We start from the raw sequence: 22,026 nt of genomic DNA on the forward strand, positions 1-22,026 counted from the left end.
AAGATGGAACTCAGTCGCATGAGACTTGTCTAGCATATGTGAGTCTCTGGGTATGATCACTGGCATGGCAGAAATTTAAATAAAGTGACTTTGGTAGTGCATTCCCGTAATCCAAGCACTCTAGAGGATCTCAATATTGAGACCAGACTGGCTATGTGTCAAATTCTAATCTGGGCTTTCTAGCAAAACCTTGTTTTGAAAACAAATGAGAGAAAAGCAAAAAACAAAACAAGAATTGGCCTCAGGACATATAGGGCTGCTTGGAACCCCAGGAGTTGCCTCTAAGAGTAACTTAAAATATGTCCCATAAAAACCAAGTCTTTAATTACTGATTACAATAATGCACTCAAATACTGAAGGTAAGGCAAGCCATAAAAGAGAGTGTTTATTCACGCTCTTAAGGATGCTTCTGAGGAACATCAGTACCATGCCACACCATGCATGGTGTAATAACATTTCTAGACTATTATTGTCAATTTAGGAGTATACACATACTTAAATTCTGAGAGGCCAGTGTGGAGAAGAGAGGACAGTGCATGAGAATATGTAAACATAAGCAAACAGGGCAAATAGTGTCTAGCAGCTGGCCCAGCCAAGGACTCTATAAATAGACATCTGGCTTCAAGATACAAGATACAGTCACTTAGCTCCATAAAACGGCCGTTTGCAAAATGTCATCATGTGTAATTTTATGGCACGGATTACAGTACAACCTGATTAAAACAATAAAGAACCATACTTTTTCCTTCTTTCACCATAGTCCAAGTACCTCAGCTTCCCTCTCCAGAAACAACAGTTGCTTTGTTTAGTTCCAGAGATCTACATAAAGCTATAGACTTTTGGGGCTGGGAAGGTGGCTCAGTGGTAGAATACTTGCCCTGCATGCATGAGGCCCTGGGTTCGATTCCTCAGCACCACTTAAGTAGAAAAAAAAGACTGGAAGTGGCGCTGTGGCTCAAGTGGTAGAGTGCTAGCCTTGAGCTTAAGAGCTGAGGGACAGCGCCCAGGCCCAGAGTTCAGGCCCCACGACCAGACCCCCCCCCAAAAAAAAAGCTATAGACTCTTGAGCACTCAAGTTAACTCTTATTCTCTCCTAGCTTCCACATTCTTGTCATCCAGTGTACAAGGGTAGATTGTTTTCAGGTTTAGGCCAAAAATGGACTCTTTCTGTCATCATTGGCTTACTGTGTAATAGAAAACAAGCCTCTTCCCTCCTCCAATATTTGTATTAGCCTTCAAGAATGTAAGACAGGCTCCTTTGTGAAAGTTTAACCCGTTAGCAAGAACTTAACCTTATTTTTTAAATTCTCATAGTGGAATTTCTTAGTTCGGTCCACACAAAGATTTATACCAAAATTGAGAACCCTAAGGAAGTTGTGATAAAGACACAATTTCTTTTTCCCCTTTCTTCTTTCTACTCTCATTCCTCCCTTTATTTTTTCCTAAGGTTTTCTTTTACATATCTACTCACAGATCTGCAGGGTTAAAGGTAGTCCAGGAAACAATCTTCTATACTAGTTTACAAAGGAAGGTTAATGGGTTATGAAGTTACATTTCATGGGGTATTTGACTCTTCTCAAGCGGTAGAAGATAGATAGTTTCCTTTGAGACAAGAATACCAGAATATTGGGGAGCCTCTTAATAATTTAAAAGAGAAACATATGGAAAACTTCAAGCACAATGTATGACAGACTAGACAAAATGGTATCATGAACTCCACATATCTGTTACTCAACTTTAATGATCAACTCAAGTTATCTTGTTCTAGATATATGTCCACCCACTCTTCCTGACTATGCATTATTATTATTATTGTTATTTTCTCACTCATGGGGCTTGAACTCTGGGTCTGGGTGCTGTCCCTCCGCTCTTCAGCTTAAGGCTAGCGCTCTACCACTTGAGCCACAGCACCACTGCCAGTTTTCTTTTTTTTTTTTTTTTAACTGTATTTTTTTGTCTTTTCTTTTTTGGTACTGGGGATCGAACCCAGGACGTTGCACTTGCTAGGCAAGCGCTTTGCCACTGAGCTACATCCCAGCCCTACTGCCAGTTTTCTGAGTGGTTTATTGGAGACAAAAGTCTCACAGCCTTTCCTGCCTGGTCTGACTTTGAACTATGATCCTCAGATCTCAGCCTCCTGAGTAGCTAGAATTACCAGCGTGAGCCACCAGTGTCCAGCTTGGTGGATTATTTTTTTAAACAAACCCCAGAAATTGTATCATTTCATCTCTAAATGGTTTAGTATACTTATGTGAAAGAGAAGAATTCTTTCTAAACATAGCCATCTGGCTGTTATTTCACCTCAGACGACAATAGCTGTGTGAGGTGGTGCATACTTTTAGTTCCAGTATTCACAAGTCTGAGACGGGGAGATTTCAAGTCCAAGGCCATTCAGATCTACATAGACAGACTGCCCCGCCCCCTGCCCCCAAAAAGAAAGAAAAGAAAATAGTTTTCTTTTTCCTGCATGAGGAGCAGGAAGTGTTTCTCCCCCCTTTCTTTCCCCCTATTTCTCCATACTTTATCCAGTTATAATAAAAAGAAATCCTTTTTTTTTTTTTTTTTTTTTTTTTTGTCGGTCATGGGGCTTGAACTCTGGGCCTGGGCACTGTCCCTCAGCTCTTCAGCACAAGGCGAGCGCTCTACCACTTGAGCTACAGCGCCACTTCCGGTTTTCTGGTGGTTTATTGGAGATAGGAGTCTCACGGTCTCTCCTGCCCGGGCTGGCTTTGAACCGCGATCCTCAGATCTCAGCCTCCTGAGTAGCTAGGATTACAGGCGTGAGCCACCAGCGCCCGGCAAAAGAAATCCTTTTTAAAGTAACAACTTAAATATTATTATCTATCCAGTCAATGGTCAGTTTTTTTGTTTTATTTTTTTTTTGTTTTGTTTTTCTTTGTCGGTCATGAGGCTTGAACTCTGGGCTTCGGCACTGTCCTTGCGCTCTTTAGTGCAATGCGAGCACTCTACTGCTTGAGCCACAGCTCCACTTCCAGTTTTCTAGTGGTTTATTGGAGATATGAGTCTCACGGACTTTCCTGCCCGGGCTGGCTTTGAACCGCGATCCTCAGATCTCAGCTTCCTGAGTAGCTAGGATTATAGGTGTGAGCCACTGGCGCCCGGCTCAATGGTCAATTTTCTGATGATCCCATGTCATTTTTTTTTTTTTTACTTTTGTTGGTTTCACATGTTCTGCTGTTCTGCGTATTTCTCATGAATTGGTTGTTGGCTCTTGAAGTTGATCAGTCTTTATAAGGGTTGGTATATTTACTTCATGAGGCATATGATGGCTGCTTTCCTTTCTTTTTGTGATGTTACAAAAATCAACACACAACATCTTATTTCATTAATTCATGAATGCATGCTATTTCTGTCATAGGGTTTAAGGTTCTATCATTTCTTCACTTATTTGATACACTTCCCCTTACCTATATTTGGTAATGATACTGTTCATAAAAGAAAAATGCTTGATTCTTTTTCCTTACCAATTTTTAACTTAAGGAGTTAGGCGCCAAATCTTCTAATGATAACCAGTAAAATTTATCTCTGTGTGTGTGTGTGTGTGTGTGTGTGTGTGTGTGTGTGTGTGCGCACGCGTGTTTGAGAGAGAGAGAGAGAGTACTGAGGTTTGGATTCTAGTCCTCACACTTGCTAATCTGATGTTCAACCATTGAACTATACCTCTGGGCCTGTGGCGTTTTTTTTCCCTGGATATTTTTAGGATAGTGTCTCACTTTATACCGGTGCACTCCTGAGTTGCAATTTGCCTTCTTTTAGAGTTTTTGAAATCACTGGACCACAGGTGTGTACCACTGCATTCTGCTTCTCTCCCTAGAGACAGTCTTGTAGGTAATTCTACTTGAGATGGTTTGATACTACAGTTTTCCTAATGTCAGCCTCCCTTGTAGCTTGGGATGACAGGTGTGTGCCACTGTGCCCCACTATGCAGATTGAATAGGGGTCTGAAGAACTTTTCTGCCCAGGCTGGCCTCAAACTGCAGTCCTCCTGTTCCCAGATACCTAAATAGCTAGGATCATAGGAGTGAGCCACTGGTGCTGGATTCAAGTGTATGTTTTTGTTTTTAGTAATCTCATTATAAGGTTACTGAGTGATATAAATTGATGTGCTTTGGTCCCTTGAAAATATTGTGTATATGGTTTGAATGAGGTTATTTGATAGATAGCTATGTATTTATCAGAAAGACAAAAACACTTTCTTTTTTTGTCAGTCATGGGCCTGAACGCTGTCCCCAGCTCTTCAGCTCAAGGCTAGCACTCTACCATTTGAGCTATAGTGCCATTTCCATTTTTTTCTGCTTATGTGGTGCTGGGGAATCAAACCCAGGTCTTCATGCATGCAAGGCAAGCATTCTACCACCGAGCCACCTTCCCAGCCCCAACAAAACCATTTTCTGATACAAAGAACAGACAGTAAACAGAAGCTTATCTGGGCTATTCTGAATGGGGCCAAGAGGAACAAAGTTGGAAGGAATATCACAGATACTGGGGATATCTGACTTTTGTAAAATGTGGTAGCAAGAGCAACTCTTGATAGTGAAACACTTTTAATCTAAACGTGGCTCTAGTGGGCCAGCTGCTAGCATGCATATGTGTGCATGCAGGTGTGCATGTGTACTTATGTGTGCTCCTCCTAGTGGTCTCTTGTCAGACAGTTCCCTCCATACAAGAGCAGCACCCTCATCACATGCACACCTGCGTGCCTCTCCACACACCCAAAGCCATCTAGCCTCTCTCAGGGTGCTGAAAAAATATCAGTCTCTCACTAACTCATAAAATTATGAAACCAGCTTCGCCATTCATTCCAAAGTTATTGACTGAATGTTTGCCAGGTACCCGGTGCCAGGCTGACAGCTAAAGCTAAGAAAGAGAGTAGGATCCATGCCAACCTACTCGCAGAACTCACGGCCTTGTCTGAGTATGAATAATAGTTACACAATCTATTACAGTACCCTGTTATAAATGATGATCTGACTGAGGCTGGAGGCTACAGAAGCAGCCAGGATCAATGACCGCCCCCCCCCTCACCTCCCCCCCTCCACCAGAGGATCTGCTCTCAGGCTGGGCCTTTGGCAAGTTAGGCACATTCATTGACATAATACTAGACTAAAAATTGATCTGGTGGAATGCTTGCCTAGAAACCAGGAAGTCCTAATTCCCAGTAACAGCCCCTCCCACACACACACATTACACAAACACACACACACACACACACACACACACACACACACACACACACACACACACAGAGTTTCCACCAATTCCCAATAGAATCCATCATTTAACAAAGTTTGGAGAAGAGTCCTTTCACTCATGGGTTTTCAGGTTACCTTTAAGATCTCAACGACCTGGTGTAGTGGTACATACTTATTGTTTCAGCATTGGGGAGGTTGAGGCAGTGGGGCTGCAAATTGGAGGCCAGCATGGGCTACATAGTGAGTTTGAGGCCAGTCCGCTTAAATAGTAAAAACAGACTTAACAAAAACAAAACACAAAGACTCAGCGGGTGCTGGTGGCTCACATCTGTAATCCTAGCTACTCAGTAGGCTGAGATCTGAGGAACATGGTTTGAAGCCAGCCAGGTGGGAATATCGATGAGACTCCCATCTCCAATTAACCACCAAAAGAGCCATAAGTGGAGCTGTGGCTCAAGTGTTAGCACTAGCCTTGAGCAAAAACTCTTCAGGAACAGTGCCCAGGTTCTGAGTTCAAATCCAAGGACTAGCAGTGTCCCCCAACAAAACAAAACAAAACACAAAGGCTGAAACTATAGTAGAAGCTGATACATCTCTGCAACCTCATTATGTGCCAAACTATGGAATGCAATTATGAGTCATACTCTGGGAGAACAGAGGAGGGAGTGACTGACCCAGCCTGGGAGAGCCTGATTGAGTCTAATTCATGTTTTGCTATTCTTCTTCTCCATGCCATCTTGCCTAAGAAAATCATGCATCTTCTGAGTAGCATCAGTCAATGTGATGATTTATTAGAGTTATTTTCTCTTAGAGAAAAGAAAGGGAAACCATTTCTCAAGGTACCCATTGTGGTCAAACTTTGTATTAATTTTTGTGGTGCTGCCATTCAAACCTACGACTTCACACTTGGGAAGCAAATGTTAAGTATTCTACCACTAGTCCACATAAATCCCCAGCCCTGTACAGCTGCTATTAAAAAAAATAAATTAAGAATTAGAATCTTGGCTAGGCACTGGTGGCTCATGTCTGTAATCCTAGCTACCCCCGAGGCTGGTATCTAAGGATCACAGTTCAAAGACAGCCCAGGAAGTAGAGTCTGTGAGACACTTATCTTCAATTAAGCACCAGAAAACCAGAAGTGGAGCTATGGCTCGAAGTGGTAAATCACTATTAACCTTGAGCAAAAGAGTTTAGGGACAGTACTCAGGCCCTCAGCTCAAGATTGACGATCAAAAACAAAATTACAATCTTGAATGAAATTGTGCCTATAATTTACTTAATTGTTTATAATACCAAGATCAGTGTTGGTTCTTCAAAAAAATTATTAAAATTATTAAAAAGGAAAGAAATCCCTACAGAATTATGTATTCATGATTTTAAAATGAAAACACTAACCTTTATTTTTGGTCAGTTGTGGGGACTGAATTCTGGGCATGGGCACTGTTCCTCAGCTCTTCAGCTCAAGGCCAGTGCTCTACCACTTGAGACACAGCGCTACTTCCAGCTTTTTCTGCTTATGTGGTGTTTAGGAATTGAACCCAAGGCCTCATGCCATGAGCCACCTTCTCAGCCCACTAACCTTTTCTTGAAGAAAAAAAAATGGTGGAAGTTTATTTCCTATGTAGGTATGGTATTTGAAGAGTAATCATTGTCCTTGAGCTTTAGCCTTTAATTAGAAGGACTGGATTAGTATTTTAAGAGTTTTTTAAATTATCTTTTTAAAAATTTATCTTTAAGTAGATGTACAAGAGTTGGCACTCAACAAAGCTGTTTACGAACACAATGCATGGAGATTAATGTCACCCTTTCACCCCATCCCTCTGAGTTGTTATTATTATTATTATTATTATATTTGTGATTTTGTGCCAGACCTCTAGCTTGAACTCAGGAACTGGACACTGTCTCTAAGCTCTTTTGCTCAAGGTTAGTGCTCTACTACTTGAATCACAGCTCCACTTCTGGCGTGTTGGTGGTTAATTTGAAATAAAAATCTCACAGACTTTTCTTCCAGGGCAGGCTTTGAACTACAATCCTCAGTTCTCAGCCTGAGTACCTTGGATTACAGGCATGAGCCGCTGGTGCCCAGCTCCTCTGCATTAATTTTTGGATATAGCAATTCCAATGAGGGTGAAAATGACTGGATAAGCAGGAAGTTCTTTCTTCTTCTGGTTTACCTGAGTCATTCAAGGATTCATCTTGGATGGTCATTGCTGAATTCTAATTTGCTGGCGGGTGACAATAGCAGACATGTCTTTCCTTCCTTCCCCATCTCCTCTCAACTCATGCCCTCAGGTGTGCCACACTGGAATTACTTCCAGATAGTATAGCTCCCTTTCTGGACCATGCTCTTCAGTTCACATGTTCATGGCCATGTGTGTAGGCCTCTCATGGTGTCAAGGACTGTTTGGAAGGTGCCTTCAGCATCAGCCTTATGCTGTCCCTGGATGCAGCTGTGTCCTCCAGTATGCTCACAGCCTTGGGTTACCAGCGCAGTCTACCCTTTCTTGAGAGGAAGCTCACGTACTTGTAACCACTGTTTGTCAGTGAGCCTGCCAGGCACTCTTCTTCCATCTGTTATATTATGATCCATATCTCAATGACACTGGATCAGGAGTGCCCAATATGGGCTGCAATTACGTTGTGAGAACTGCTGAATAAGCGCTTTTCCTCTTAAGTTAAATTTAGTGAAACAGAAAGAACAGAAAAGAGTTGGTTCTGTTGTTGCTAGATACATGTGTGCATGTGATACGTGTGGGTGCAGGAGTGCTTCTGTGTGTGTGTGTGTGTGTGTGTGTGTGTGTGTGTGTGTGTGTGTGTGTGTGTGTCGAGGGGAGAAGAGTGGAAAAGACCAGGTCTTGAAAGCACATTCTTCTGAGCCCCAGGACTCTTTTCTTATGATTTCCTAAGAGAACTTAGGGTGGGACCAGTAAAAGGTATTAAAGATGGATTTAGGATGACAGGGAAATGATCATTTGCTAATTTATCACCATCAGTGTACAGTCTAAAATGTGTGTGTGTGTGTGTGCATCTGTGTGTGTGCACACACAGCAGAACTGCTGCTTGAACTCAACAGCCAAGGCTCTTTCCCTTAGCTTTCTTGCACAAGGCTGGCACTCTACCACCTGATCCACACATCCACTTCTGGCCTTAGCTGTTTAATGGAAGGTAAGAGTCTCATAGACTTTTCTTGCCCAGGCTGCTTTTGAACCACAGACCTCATCTCTCAACCTCCTAAGTAGTTAGGATTATAGTCATGAGCCTCTGGCAATGAGCTCACCTAGCTATGAATCTAAAAGTTTCTGAGCACCAGGCTCATTTGGGAAGAAACCTTGCACTGCCAACAGAGGCCACATAGAATAGTTCTTTAAGTTTTGGCAATCACATAATAGGCCAGATACCAAACACACTGTAGGCATGCCAAGGAGCCCTGGGAATCCAGAGGGAGACAGAGATGCTTCTTTGGCCGGTCACTAATATATTAATTTGACACAACCCAATTAGGAGCAATGAACATCTCCTTTGTACTAGACCTTTAGGGAATGAAATGCTTTGGCTCTTCCTATGGAAGCGTTTATTGCCTCCTTGGGGAAATCAGGAAGGATTCACATCCTAGAAATAATTAAGACAACAGATTCCTTAGTACAGAGCCTCTAGGCATAACCTTTAGCTACCCAGGCCACCATTATGCGACAGGTTACTTAAAAGGGAAATGCTTACAAGGAAACTATACAGCAACAGCCTCATAGGGGAGTCAAGCAGTTTGTTCCTAGAGGGTAAGGCCCTTGAGTAGAGAGATGAGACAGTATCTCTTCTGCTAGGGGCCAGGGCTAGGGCTGAAATGGTAGCCCTCACCTACTATTCTCCTGGTGTTTCCAACCTGGGAAAGTAGACATGGATATGTCCCAGGAGAGGGTGTGCACTGTGCCCAGAAAGCTGAATGCCTCCTCCCAAAAAGATGAAACAAAACAACCAAGTCTAAGGTAGCATAGGGTGGGAACATGGGTCAGGGCTGGGGTTGGAGGAGAAGTGGCTGGCTATTCTCCTGGGAGAATGAGTTAGGTATTTGTTACAAGAAGTGAAGTTTCTCTGGGACTATGAGGGGGGAAAACACTTTTAATTATGTTAATTACAACAACAGAGCACTTTGCTTCTCAGGAGAGCTTTTTAATCTTCAAAAGGGCTCTGGGATGGAATACTAACAGTTGACATAAAAGTGTCTGGAGTTTAAGAACTGATGTCAGAGGGGCCCTGGCTGTGTGGGCTGAGCCCCAGGCAGTGGCCTGCAAAGCCAGTACCCAAGGAATTCTTTTGCCTCCTGTTAGAGAGCTGATTGAGACAAGGATCTCAGAAGTTGGACTGTCCTTCATTGAGATTGCAGGGACAGTGTGATGGAGTGCCATCCTCAGTCCAGCTCGCAAGGGCACCCAGTTAAGTTTGGATTTCAGATAGACAATGAACAGTTGCTTCATGTATTTATATATTTAAATGTAACAGTATTCTGTATTGTTATTTGTGAGGCAACCCTGCCCTAATACTCCTCAGACACACACACACACACACACACACACACACACACACACACACACACACACACACACACACACACACACACACACACACACACACACACACACACACACACGGGTTCCTTCCTGACAGAGTGAATCAAGGTGTATTCCTCCAGAGCACAGGGAGCAAAGACTCTGCAGATCTGCCCAGGCCCAGCCTCTTTCCCACCTGCGTCTGAGAATAAGAGAAAGTCTCCTTTCAGCTCTGGGGCTGCATCTTAGGGGCTAGATAGCAAGACGAAGAGTTCAGCCTTCCCAATCCCTTCCTTCCTTTGTTTTAGGATTTGGGGATGAAGCAGTCTCTGAAATCAACCTCGCAAGTTTGCCCTTTCTCCGTTGTTTCCTTCTATCCACTCACTGCTCTGAAACCTAAGAGAGAAATGTATGGCTCCCACCTCCCTGACAAAACCAGAGAGAAATGGTTACTGGGCTGAGATCAGCTTCCTGCCTAGGCTGTGGAATCTGGGCTGCCAGGACGGGTCTAGGCCTGAACTAGAAATGCCACAGTTTTCCCTGGCTGGGCGGGGAAGGGAAGACAAGCTGCTACTTGTCACAGTATTGGGAGGTTGTGATGTCTGTCTGCTCTGAGCCAGAGCGAAACTCTTTGGGGCCTCCAGACGAGACTGGCGGAGAAGTTCCCAGGCTCTTAAAGCTTCAGATCCAGGCCTTTAGGCTCCTTCAGGTTCACAGACAGAGCCAGTCACCTTCTTTGCACCCCCAGGATAGACAGATGGTCAAACACATTCACATCCTGGGATAATACTTCAGGCCTCTGGGTAAGATTAACATTCCAAAACTCCAGTTCTCTGGTTCCCCTTATAACCTAATGGGAAGGCATGGTGTCAGACAGCTTGGACCAAGTCAGCTTCCCACTTCCTACTTAGAAACTGTGCAACTATGGATAAAACTCTCTTCTTTTCAGCCAGGTGCTGGTGGCTCATGCCTGTAATCTTAGCTACTCAGGAGGCTAAGATCTGAGGCTCATGGCATGTTATGAAGCCAGGCGGGGCAGGAAAGTCCAGAGACTCATATCCAATTAACCACCAAAGAAGCCCAAGGTGGAACTGTAGCTCAAGTGGTGGAGTACCAGCCATGAGTGGAAAAAGCTAAAAGATAGCACCCAGGCCCTGAGTGCAAGCCCCAGGACTGGTGCACACACACACATACACACACACACACACACACACACACACACACACACACACACACACACAACCCCCTTCTCTTCCTGTCACTCTCTCTTAAGAATGTGTGTGCCCCAATACCAGGGCTTGAACTAGAGGCTTCTTGTTTTCACTCAGCCTTTCACTCAGCCTTACACTTCCAGTCTGGCATTTTGCTGGTTAATTGAAAATGAAGTCTGCAATTAATTGGAAGTGAAGCCTGGCCAGGCTTTGAACTGAGATTCTTCGGGTCTCAGCTTCCTGAGTAGCTAGAATAGTACTTTTTAAAATTAAATATAAAAAAGTTCCCCTGAAATGCTAAGAAAAAAAATAAACCCATTTAAGGAAAATAAAAGGGCTCAAGATGAACCTGACTGATTGCCCAAAAGTACAGTACAGGAGATTCTTAAGCAGAGGGGTATCATCCTCTGCCACATCTTTTCTTCAAAGGCAGGATTCTGGAATAGCTCATATTGGTCAATCACTCAGAGAACTGAATTATCCAGTACCATAATAAGTTTCCCTCTATGTTCATGTATGACAATGTCATAATGAAACCTAGGTTAATATATCCTACTATATAAATGTTTAAAAATTTAAACAGAAAACACTCTAATTGGCTGAGGGGTAAAAATGGAACAATACATTTTGCAATGAAGTATTAACCTGAATTCTGGGAGGGAGAAAGTCCCATAAATTGAAGTAGTTAGTAAATATGTCAGTGTTTCTGACTCCCCCTTCTCCATGAAAGTGCATGAGACTAAAGTGTGCTATACTCTGCTGACAGATATCAGCCAAATCATTACCTGCCAGTTATGGAGCATAAAGAACACTGAGAGTCTTTATTAATATTTATTGAAGAAAGGAAGGAAGGAAGGAAGGAAGGGAAGAGAAAAAAAGAAAGAAAGAAAGAAAGAAGGAAGGAAGGAAGTGTCTATTTTATTTCATCTGCGATCTTAGAAATCCTGGCTTATTTTTTGATGAGTTCAATGCTAGTATTTTAATTCTTCCATTACCTCTTTACTAGGTCTTCCATTTCTATCTATGCAGCAACCATGCCCAGCTCTGCTAAGAATGTTTTGTAAATAGTGTACTAGAGTAGATAGAGCTTTGAACCTTCCTGGCTATTCCCAGGGGATTTAGTTGGCAGGCACCTGACTGGCATAGGCCTGGCCCACTGGGCCCTTTCTTGGAAATAACAGGCCAGGGAGCAACCGCTGCAACTAGCTGTTCAATGTTATGCAGATGGCGCTGTGTAAGGGAGGGACAGGTGGTGTGTGGGCTGTCTGGTTTCTGATTCCTAGGTCTGAACAACATAAGATAGAAAAAGGCAGTCCAGATTAGAAGTTTCCCTGGGGATTTCAGGTGAGGTTGAAGCCAAGCCCAGACAGCCCTAGTTTTGGGGGTGGGGTATGAGGCTGACCGAGAACTGTTACTGCTCTTATTCCAGCTCTGTTTGTGTTGATTTATCTATTTGGACCTGAATTTTTGCTATAACCAATTTCAATGTAGTCTTGGCAGTTATTCTCTATGCTCCCCACTTTTCCTCAGGTATAAAATAGGAATGCTTTTAGTAACCAGTACCCAATAATGTTGCAAAGATGTATTAAAACCTACTATGTGCCAGACCCTGAGAACATGGGGGCAAACTAGAAGGATAGAACTCTTGGGATAGATAGATAGATAGATAGATAGATAGATAGATAGATAGATAGATAGATAGATAGATAGACAGACAGATAGACAGATAGACAGATAGAGTGGTACTGGAACCTAGGGCCTGCTAGGCAAGTATTCTACCACTGGGCTACATCCCTCTCTTGAAGATTATTTATCCTCCAGAACAGATGTTCTTAAATTTAAGCTCCTGTGGGGTCTTTATTTTTGAGTCAATGTACATTTGTAATATGAGAGGTTTCATTGTGACATTTCCATACATGCACACAGTGCTGTTTGAACAAATTTACCTTCTCTGTCACACTCCCATTGCTCCCTGTACTCCTGCCTGCTTCCCAGAAAGCATTTGGTGGTTAGAAGCCAGCCTGAACAGATAAATCCAAGAGATTCTTTTTTTTCTTGGTGGGGGGGAGGGTCCGGTCGTGGGGCCTGATCTCTGGGCCTGGGCGCTGTCCCTCCGCTCTTCAGCTCAAGGCTAGCGCTCTACCACTTGAGCCACAGTGACACTTTTGGCTTTTTTTTCTTTTTGTTTATGTGGTGCTGAGGAATCGAACCCAGGGCCTCATGCATGCAAGGCAAGCACTCTACCACTGAGCCACCTTCCCAGCCCCACCACTGAGCCACCTTCCCAGCCCCCAAGAGATTCTTATCTCCAATTAGCCACCAAAAAGCCTGAAGTGGAGGTAAGGCTCATATGATAGGGTACCAGTCAAAAGTTTAGGGAAAGTACTTTAGCCCTGAGTTTAAGCCCCAGTACCAGCACTAAATAAATAGTCTTTCAACTGTCCTCCTTGCCTGGTCTTTTTCTCCCTTCTAAAACAGCAGCTGTCATGGACCTGCAAACTATCATGTCCTATCACCTCTGCTCAAAAGCTTCTGATGGTTCACATCCTACCTCTTTTGCTCCCTCCTCACTCAGCTCTAGCCACTCTGATCTTTCTTCTTGTCCTAACAAGCAAACAGACTCTTGTCTCTATCTCAGTCTTAGGTCTCTATTCAAATTTCTTCCTGGTTAGTCTTGCCCTTTAGTGACCCTCACACCACCTCCTATTTCAGTTGACTGATTACTTTTTTCTTCGAAATGCTTACCAACTAAAATGCTTTATTTAATCTTTTTTTTTTTTGTCATGGGGCTTGAACTCCGGGCCTGGTGCTTTCCCTCAGCATTTCAACTCAAGGCTAGAGCTCTACCACTTGAGCCACAACACCACTTCTGGTTTTCTGGTGGTTAATTAGAGATAAGAATCTCACAGACTTTCCAGATCTCAGCCTCCTGAATAGCTAGAATTACAGGCAGGATCCACCAGCACCCAGCTATTTAATCTTTTTAATTGTCTATTCTTCCTAACTAGAATAAAAGCATTGCTAACACAGAAACTGTTACCTATTTTACCGCTTACCACTGTAGTCCCAGCATCTAGAACAGAGCCTGGCACACAGCATCTCACACAGTGAGATGCATTTGTTGAGTAAGTGGATAAAGTTTTTTAGTTCAGGAAATTACAGAATGTTATTGAGCAAGATTAGGGACAGATAAGAACTCTTGCAGGCTGCTGTTTCAGAAAGGAGAAATTGGAATGAGATGAGGAGCTGTATTAGGTGATAATTGCACTAACAGGAGAATAGAAATGGAAGTTTAAACAGAGACTGATAGGAACAGGAGGAGAAAATGGGAAGAAGGACATTTCAAAAGGTCAAGGTTTTCTCTGTGGTATAGTAGATGCTCAATAAATATTTACTAAATGATGAATGAAGGAATAATGTTGATGTTTTATGTGTGATAATCCAAGAACTCTGATCTGGGTCTGTACTAGGAAAACCTAATAACCCTGTGTTGCTCCTGAGGGTGCCCCAGCAAGAATTACATGAGTTCAGTTCTGTATTTCTATGGACCATATCACTTTTGCTTATATCAAGCTGCAATTATTTTTTTGTCAGTCATGGGACTTGAACAGTGGGCCTGGGTGCTGTCCCTGAGCTCTTTAGCTCAAGGTGAGTGCTCTACCACTTGAGCCACAGCACCAACTCTGGTTTTCTGGTGGTTAATAGGAGATAAGAGTCTCACAGACTTTCCTTCCTGGGTTAGCTTTGGACTGTGATCCTCAGATCTCAGTCTCCTGAGTAGCTAGGATTTCAGCATGAGCCACTGGGGCCCGGCTACCAAGCTACAATTTAAGCTATATAAATCAAGGGAAATATTGGGCTATATCATGTCTAAGGGCAGAAACTAGATCAAATGAATTCTTTGAATGCTAAGCAACTAATGTGTTAGGCTACATGGGGAAATTAGTATGAAAGGGAACCTATAAGTCTTCTTTGGCCAGTGCAGAGTTACTTGAGATAGGGTAAATCTCTGTAGACATCATCTTCGCCTTTTCTATAGAACGTTGGTGTAACTGGCTTAGAAGGGGGTAATCTCAGCCAAGGTTGGGCACATAGACTGCATTAAGAGAATGTCCCACAGAGAAGGAATGGAAGGGTAGGGATGTAACACAGTAAAGGATTATACTCTCCTGTGTCTTTCAGCAAGTCACATTTCCTCAAGGGAATTACTCATTAGGCTCTGACTTATACAGTTGAGTTTTGCTCCTAGTCTAGTCAACAGAAACGAGATGCTTTATAGTTTTTCTGTCCCAAGCATATATAGGAACACCTATGTGAATTTCACAGATTTCCATGAAATGAACACAAGGTGCCCAGAGCTGTGTCATATCACTGTCCACAGGTGTGGGGGTGCGGGTAGGAAATATTGAATGTAACATTTTCTGAAGCCCATCATTGTTTCATTTATATCATTAAATACTCTTGTCAGCCTTAGTAGGTAGGCACTCTTCTCATGTATGAGGTGAGTAAACTGAGGCTCTAATAGCTCATAAAACTAGGAAATGAGAGAAAGGAGATCTGAGACAGAGTGTTCGAAGGCACAATTCGTTTTTTTCTGAAGGTCTCAGTGTAGAAATCACAGATCTAGAAGAGGCTTGAACTAGAAGGTGGTTTTCTTTAAAACAACAACAACAACAACAACAACAACAAAACTATATGCCAGGTGCCAGTGGCTCATGCCTATAATCCCAGCCACTCAGGAGGCTGAGATCTGAAGATCCCAGTTTGAAGCCAGCCAGGGCAGGAGAGTCTATGAGACTCTTATCCCCAATTCACCACCTGGAAGTAGAGCTGTGCTTCAAATAATAGAATGCTAGCCTTGGGCAAATAAAACCTAAAGGACAGCTCCCATGCCCTGAGTTAAATCCTTAGTGCCAGCACACACACAGAAAAGTAATTATAAAAATATTTTGTTGGGGCTGGGAAGGTGACTCAGCAGTAGAGTGCTTGCCTCACATGTATGAAATCCTGGGTTCGATTCCTCAGCACCACCTAAACAGAAAAAGCCAGAAGTGGCACTGTGGCTCAAGTGGTAGAGCACTAGCCTTGAGCTGAAGAGCTGAGGGACAGTGCCCAGGCCTACAGTTCAAGCCCCACAACCGACATATATATGTATGTATATATATATATATAATACATATATATATGTATATATATACATATATATATATATATATATTTGCTTTAAAAATCAAATAGTATTGAAAGACTTATAATCAAGACCTCAGTATTCTGCTATATTTTATCTTCAAATACCTTTAAAATATAATTTTATTGTTATTAGTAAGGTGTTGTACAGAGAGGGGTTACCATTTCATAAGTCAGGTCATGAGTACATTTCATATTTTAGTTTTTGGTTTTTTGGTTGTTTTTTTTTTATTGGTTGTAGGGCCTGAACTCTGGGCCTGGGCGCTGCCCCTCAGCTTTTCAGCTCAAGGCAAGTGCTCTACTTGAGCCACAGTGCCACTTCTGGGTTTTTCTGCTTATGTGGTGCTGAGGAATCGAACCCAGGGCTTCATGCATGCAAGGCAAGCGCTCTACCACTGAGCCACCTTCCCAGCTCCCCATTTCATATTTTGGATAATGTCACTCTTTCCTTCACTTTCTCCTAGTTTTCCCCTCTCATCCCTGCCCATAAGTCAAACAGTTCATTTTCTACATAGCGTATACTGAATAGAATGACTGCATTTATTCACCCTTCCTCTCTCCCTTTCTGTGCCCCTCTTTGCCCTGTCTTCTAATTTTTTTGTTGTAATCTCTCGTGTTCTTCACTTTCTCCTATGCTTTTGGTCCTATCCTAGTGTGTGTGTGTGTGTGTGTGTGTGTGTGTGTGTGTGTGTGTGTGTGTGTGTGTGTGTGTGTGTGTGTGTGTGTGTGTGTGTGTGTGTGTATTATATGTTTCATTATTCCATTATTGTCATTATGTTGACATGGTCTGGGTGGAAGAAGGATATAAATGAATCAGTCTAATCAATCATATGGAACAGCCATCCAGCTTCCTGCTACCATGGTTCCCTGAAAGAGTCTCTATCCACATATATAACATTTTTCCAAAGGCAACAAACTTTCCAGGTGGTCATTTAGTTCATATTGAGCCAGATCTGTCCCAGAAACTCCTGGCCCACAAGAATTCCTAATTGGTTGCCCTTAAGGACTTGATAGAGACCTGCAGAGAATAATTTTCTCAAAGGAATCACAGTGACAGTTCCATCCATCATTTTATCTCAAAGCACTTTTGCATCCACTGCCTCATTTCAAAGCAGCATAGTCACATGGTAGGTTGTTTGGTATTGATCATGATGCCTAAATCAGGCCACTGTTTTGTCCCCACAGGCTACTATTTCCATCCAAACTATGAAATCTCGCATACATGACAGTTGTGATTTCTTGTTCAGCTATTTTGTAGAAAGAGCCAATGGAAACTCCCCACTTCAGGTAATATGGCAAATAGCCTCTCAGATTTTCACTGAAGGTAAAGAAGAATAGATGGAAGAACCCTGGGGCCAGGGGAGGGAGCTTACTTCCAAATGATTTACTCACCTTGTTTTCTCTCCTCTTCCTCCCACATAGATCAACTTTGAAATAAAGAAAGATACTTGTTTGAGAACATTTGTCAATGCCCAGCTTGGTTCAAGGATAAAAGGGAGTCATAAATGAGTAACTCTGAGCACTTTAGTGAGGAGTTTTACTACAGTCCCACTTGGGCTGGAAAACAAGGTCTCTCTCTCTCTCTCTCTCTCTCTCTCTCTCTCTCTCTCTCTCTCTCTCTCTCTCTCTCTCTCTCTCACACACACACACACACACACACACACACATATTTCTGTTGTCAGTATGTTACATTATTCCGTCTTCTTGGATTTGGAGTGTATTCTAGGATACAATGCACAGAAGATTAAGAAACCAGAGGAAGTGACAATAAGAAAGCAACCAGCAATATGCGTTAAGTCCAGGCTGTGGCTTGGGCAATGAATTATGCACATCTGCAGCCCAGGTGCCTTGAAATAGCTGTATGGAGGCAAAAATAAATGTAGCCCAAGAAAGGATTTGAGGCAGACCTCATAGGTTCCAGAATGCTTTCCAGAAGGCTGGTGGAATCGGATTTCTTTGAAGAAGGTACGGAACTAGACTGTCTAGTTTGATGCCTTAGCTCAGTCTTCAGCAGCTCCACCAGCCTGAGAGATTATTACTATTACTATTATTATTATTAGCTATTATTATTAGAGTTGGTACTCTAGTAAGACTAAGCTCTCCACTGCCCAGATTCTTAGCTACCCATACTCTCTGCTTTGCTTATGAGAGAATAGGATTTGGACCTCTATGATTTATTGTCTCATGTCTGCTATTATTCACGTGAAAGTTATTATTCACGTAAAAGTATTATTCACGTAAAAGTATTATTCACGTAAAAGCTATTATTCACAGAAAAGACCCCTCCCCACAAAAATAAGAGCTGACTGAGCAGCAGAGGGGAATTCCCCAATTCTCGGTGGCTGTGAATCAGAACCCCTGTGCTGAAGTGTACATCCCACTGCCTGAAACTCAGACTCACAGGTGAGTCAGCAGTGCCCCACCTGAGCAGTAATGGAAGGGAAACTGATAGCAGCATCGCAGGCCAAAGCCATAGAAGGATGTCTGAACACTGAAGTTGCTCTTTGATAATATAGAAGAATCAATTCCTCCAGGGCCTTGGAGGGGCTTACAGAATGTCCTTAGCACTCAAACCAAGCACAGGAGGCAAGTCACAGAGTTGAGGTTAGCCTATTGCCAGATTCCATCATTTGAAGAGTCCAGAAGTTTCTCCTGATATCCACTTGAATTGTTCTTGCTTTCTCCCCTTTCATTTTGCTTTCTCTCCTTTCATTTCTTCTCCTCCTCCTTCCTCCTCTTCCTCCTCCTTCTCTTCCTTCCTCTTCTTCATTTCTTCTCTTCCTCCTCCTCCTGCCTACCCTTCTGTGCTCGTACTGGGGCTTGAACTCAGGACCTGGGTGCTGTTTGTTAGCTCTTTTTGCTCAAGACTGGTATTCTACCATTTGGGCAACGCCTCTACTCCCCCCCTTTTTTTGCTGGTTAATTAGAGATGAGTGCCATAGACATTCCTGTCTGAGCTGGCTTTGAATTGTGATTCTCAGATCTCTGCCTCCTGAGTAGCTAGGATTAGCTAGTAGCTAGGCATGAACCACCAGCACCTAAATACATTTATTCTTTTTTTGGGGGGGGGTCCGGTCATGGGGCCTGAACTCTGGGCCTGGGCACTGTCCCTCAACTCTTCAGCTCAAGGCTAGCGCTCTACCACTTGAGCCACAGCACCACTTCTGGCTTTTTTTTCTTTTTGCTTATGTGGTGCTGGGGAATCGAACCCAGGGCCTCACACATGCAAGGCAAGCACTCTACCACTGAGCCACCTTCCCAGCCCCAATACATTTATCCTTTAGCAGAGTGACAAGAGAGTTAGGACTTTATTTCGTGTGTTATAACATCAATAGTACCTAGATACATGGGTGGGTTTTAATAGTTAACAATACAGTGCCAGCCAGAGTAGATTCTGCAGGGATACTGAGCAGGGTCCAAGTGGATATAGCTCTAAGTATGAGTTCTAGTCTGGTTTGGGGCGGGGGGAGCTACTTTGCAATGTAACTTTGAGCAAATTACTTGACCTCTGTGGGCCCTCAGTTTTCTTATCTGTGAAATGAGGGAACTCAGACTCAGATGTCTATAAGACCAGGCACTTACATAGGATGGGATTACTCCAATTATTGCTTTAGATGAATAGGCAGTCATTGGCAGGTAGAGCCATTGGCCAGGGTGTCCAGAACACTTAGGAATTTGGATGTTTATTGTTTATGTGAACTCTTAAAAAAATTTTTTTTCGTGCTGGTCCTGGAACTTGAACTCAAAGCCTGGGTGCTGTCCTTGAGGTTTTTGTTCAAGGATAGTGCTCTACCACTTGAGCCATAGCTCCATTTTTGGCTTGTGTGTGTGTGTGTGTGTGTGTGTGTGTGTGTGTGTGTGTGTGTGTGTGTGTGTGTGTGTGTGAGATTGTTAATTGGAGATAAGAGTCTCACAGACTTTTCTGCCTGGACTGGCTTTGAACTATAATCTTCAGATTTCAGTCTCCTGAGTTACTAGGATTACAGGCATGAACCCCAGTGTGGGGCTCTGAGAACTCCCTTGATACTTAAAATACTATGTTTGTCAAACATCTCTAAGCCAGTTTTACCTCTAGACAATTTAGAACTTGCCTAACTTGAATTTTCCTGATTCTAAAATATGTCTTCTAAAGATGATCCTCAAGAAATCACTTTAGTCATGGGAATTTCAGCTAGTGCAAAAGTGGATGCCTGTGTGTGTGGGCTCATATTTGTTTGCCACAAGGTTTTTGGCTCCCCTGAAATGTCACTCTCCTGGTGGTCTTCCTCTGCATCCACATACACACACCCAAACTGGACTGAGTACTTGGGTCTAGCAGCCAGCCGTGGGCCAGAGGGAAGATGCAGCTTGTTTCATGAGCTCACAGTGGGCTGGGTGGATGAGCCAGCCCCTCCCCTGAGTCGAGGGAACAGTGGCCACAGGCAGTGGTTGAGACACAGGTTGGCTGAGTCTGGCCTCAGGGCCTTAGTGCCTTCCCAGGCCTTCGCTTGGCTACATCCCAAAGCTGAGTTGAGGCTCAGAACAAGCTCATATTATTACCAATCTGGGGCTCTCCAACCCACTTACCTTAATTTACTAGGGCTGTTGTAACACAGTACCACAAATGGGGTGACTTAACATTATTGTCTCATCATTCTAGAGGTTATGAGTTCAAAAAAAAAAATCCAAGTGTCATTAGTATCTGAGGATGGTGAGGAAGGATTTGCTTATTCCAGGCCTCCGTCTTTGACTTGTTAGATGGCAGTGTTTCCTTATTGTCTCTTTGCATCATATTCCTCCTATGCATGCATGTTGAAATCTGTTTCTCCAAAAGGACAGCAGTTATATTACACTAAAGATCTCATCTTAACTTGTTTATCATAAAGTCACATTCTGAGGTACTAGAGATGGAGATTTAGCATATGGATGGGAGCAGGCGGTACGATTCAGTCTATATCAGTTCTCCATAGTTCCTCCTCTTTTGTTACTATCATTGTTTCCAGACAAGCACTTGCCAAGTAGCCTTGAATCCTTGATCCTCCAGCCACAGCCTCTGAGGCAATCCCTCATTACTCACCCTTTCTTTTCTTTCATTTCTTTCTTTCTTCCTTCCTTCCTCCTTTTCTCTCCCTCTCTCCCCTTTCTCTCCCTCTCTCCCCTTCCTCCCCTCTCTCTCTCCCCCCTCTCATATTTTTTTTTCTTTTCTTCCTTTTTCTATATTGGGGCTTGAATTTAGGGCCTTAAAAATCTCACTTGGCTTTTATGCACAAGGCTGATGTTCTACTACTTGAGCCACACTTTCACCTTCTCTCATTACTTTGAACACCCAAATTAAGTGCCCCTCCTTCTTCATCTCATCTGTGCTTGGTGGTGGAGAAGATGTTTCATTTTGAGCTCCCAGCAAGTGTATGCTCTATATGGCTGAGGAAAGGAAAGGATAAGGACTTGATTTGCAGTTAATAAGGAAAGAAAATCCCCTTATTCTGCAAGGCATTGTCTATAAAGTACTTTTCTATCCCTAAACTATTCCAAGTAATTTATATTTAATAATTGATTATTAAATTTATATGTAATAATTTATTGAATCTCCACAACAAGTACCTTATTAGCCTCATTTTCCTCCAACACTTAAAAACCCAGAGATTAGAAACTTTCTCTAGCTGGGTGCCCCAGGCTCACATTTGTAATCCTCACCTGGCTAACCAGGAGTAGGAGATCTAAAGATCGCGTTCCTAAGTCAGCACTGGCTGACAATCTGATCTCTAACCAGCAAAAAGGCGTCGAACCTGTGGCTGGAGTGGTAGAGGGCTAGCCCTGAGCACAGGAAAGCTGGTTAGTGTCCCTTCCCCACAGTGAATTCCACTTGCTCAGGCCCAGGAGTAGTAGGACCTACTC

This window comes from Dipodomys merriami, unplaced genomic scaffold (assembly GCF_024711535.1).
Source record: "Dipodomys merriami isolate MVZ:Mamm:240054 unplaced genomic scaffold, mDipMer1.0.p SCAF_31, whole genome shotgun sequence".
In the NCBI taxonomy this organism is placed as follows: Eukaryota; Metazoa; Chordata; class Mammalia; order Rodentia; family Heteromyidae; genus Dipodomys; species Dipodomys merriami.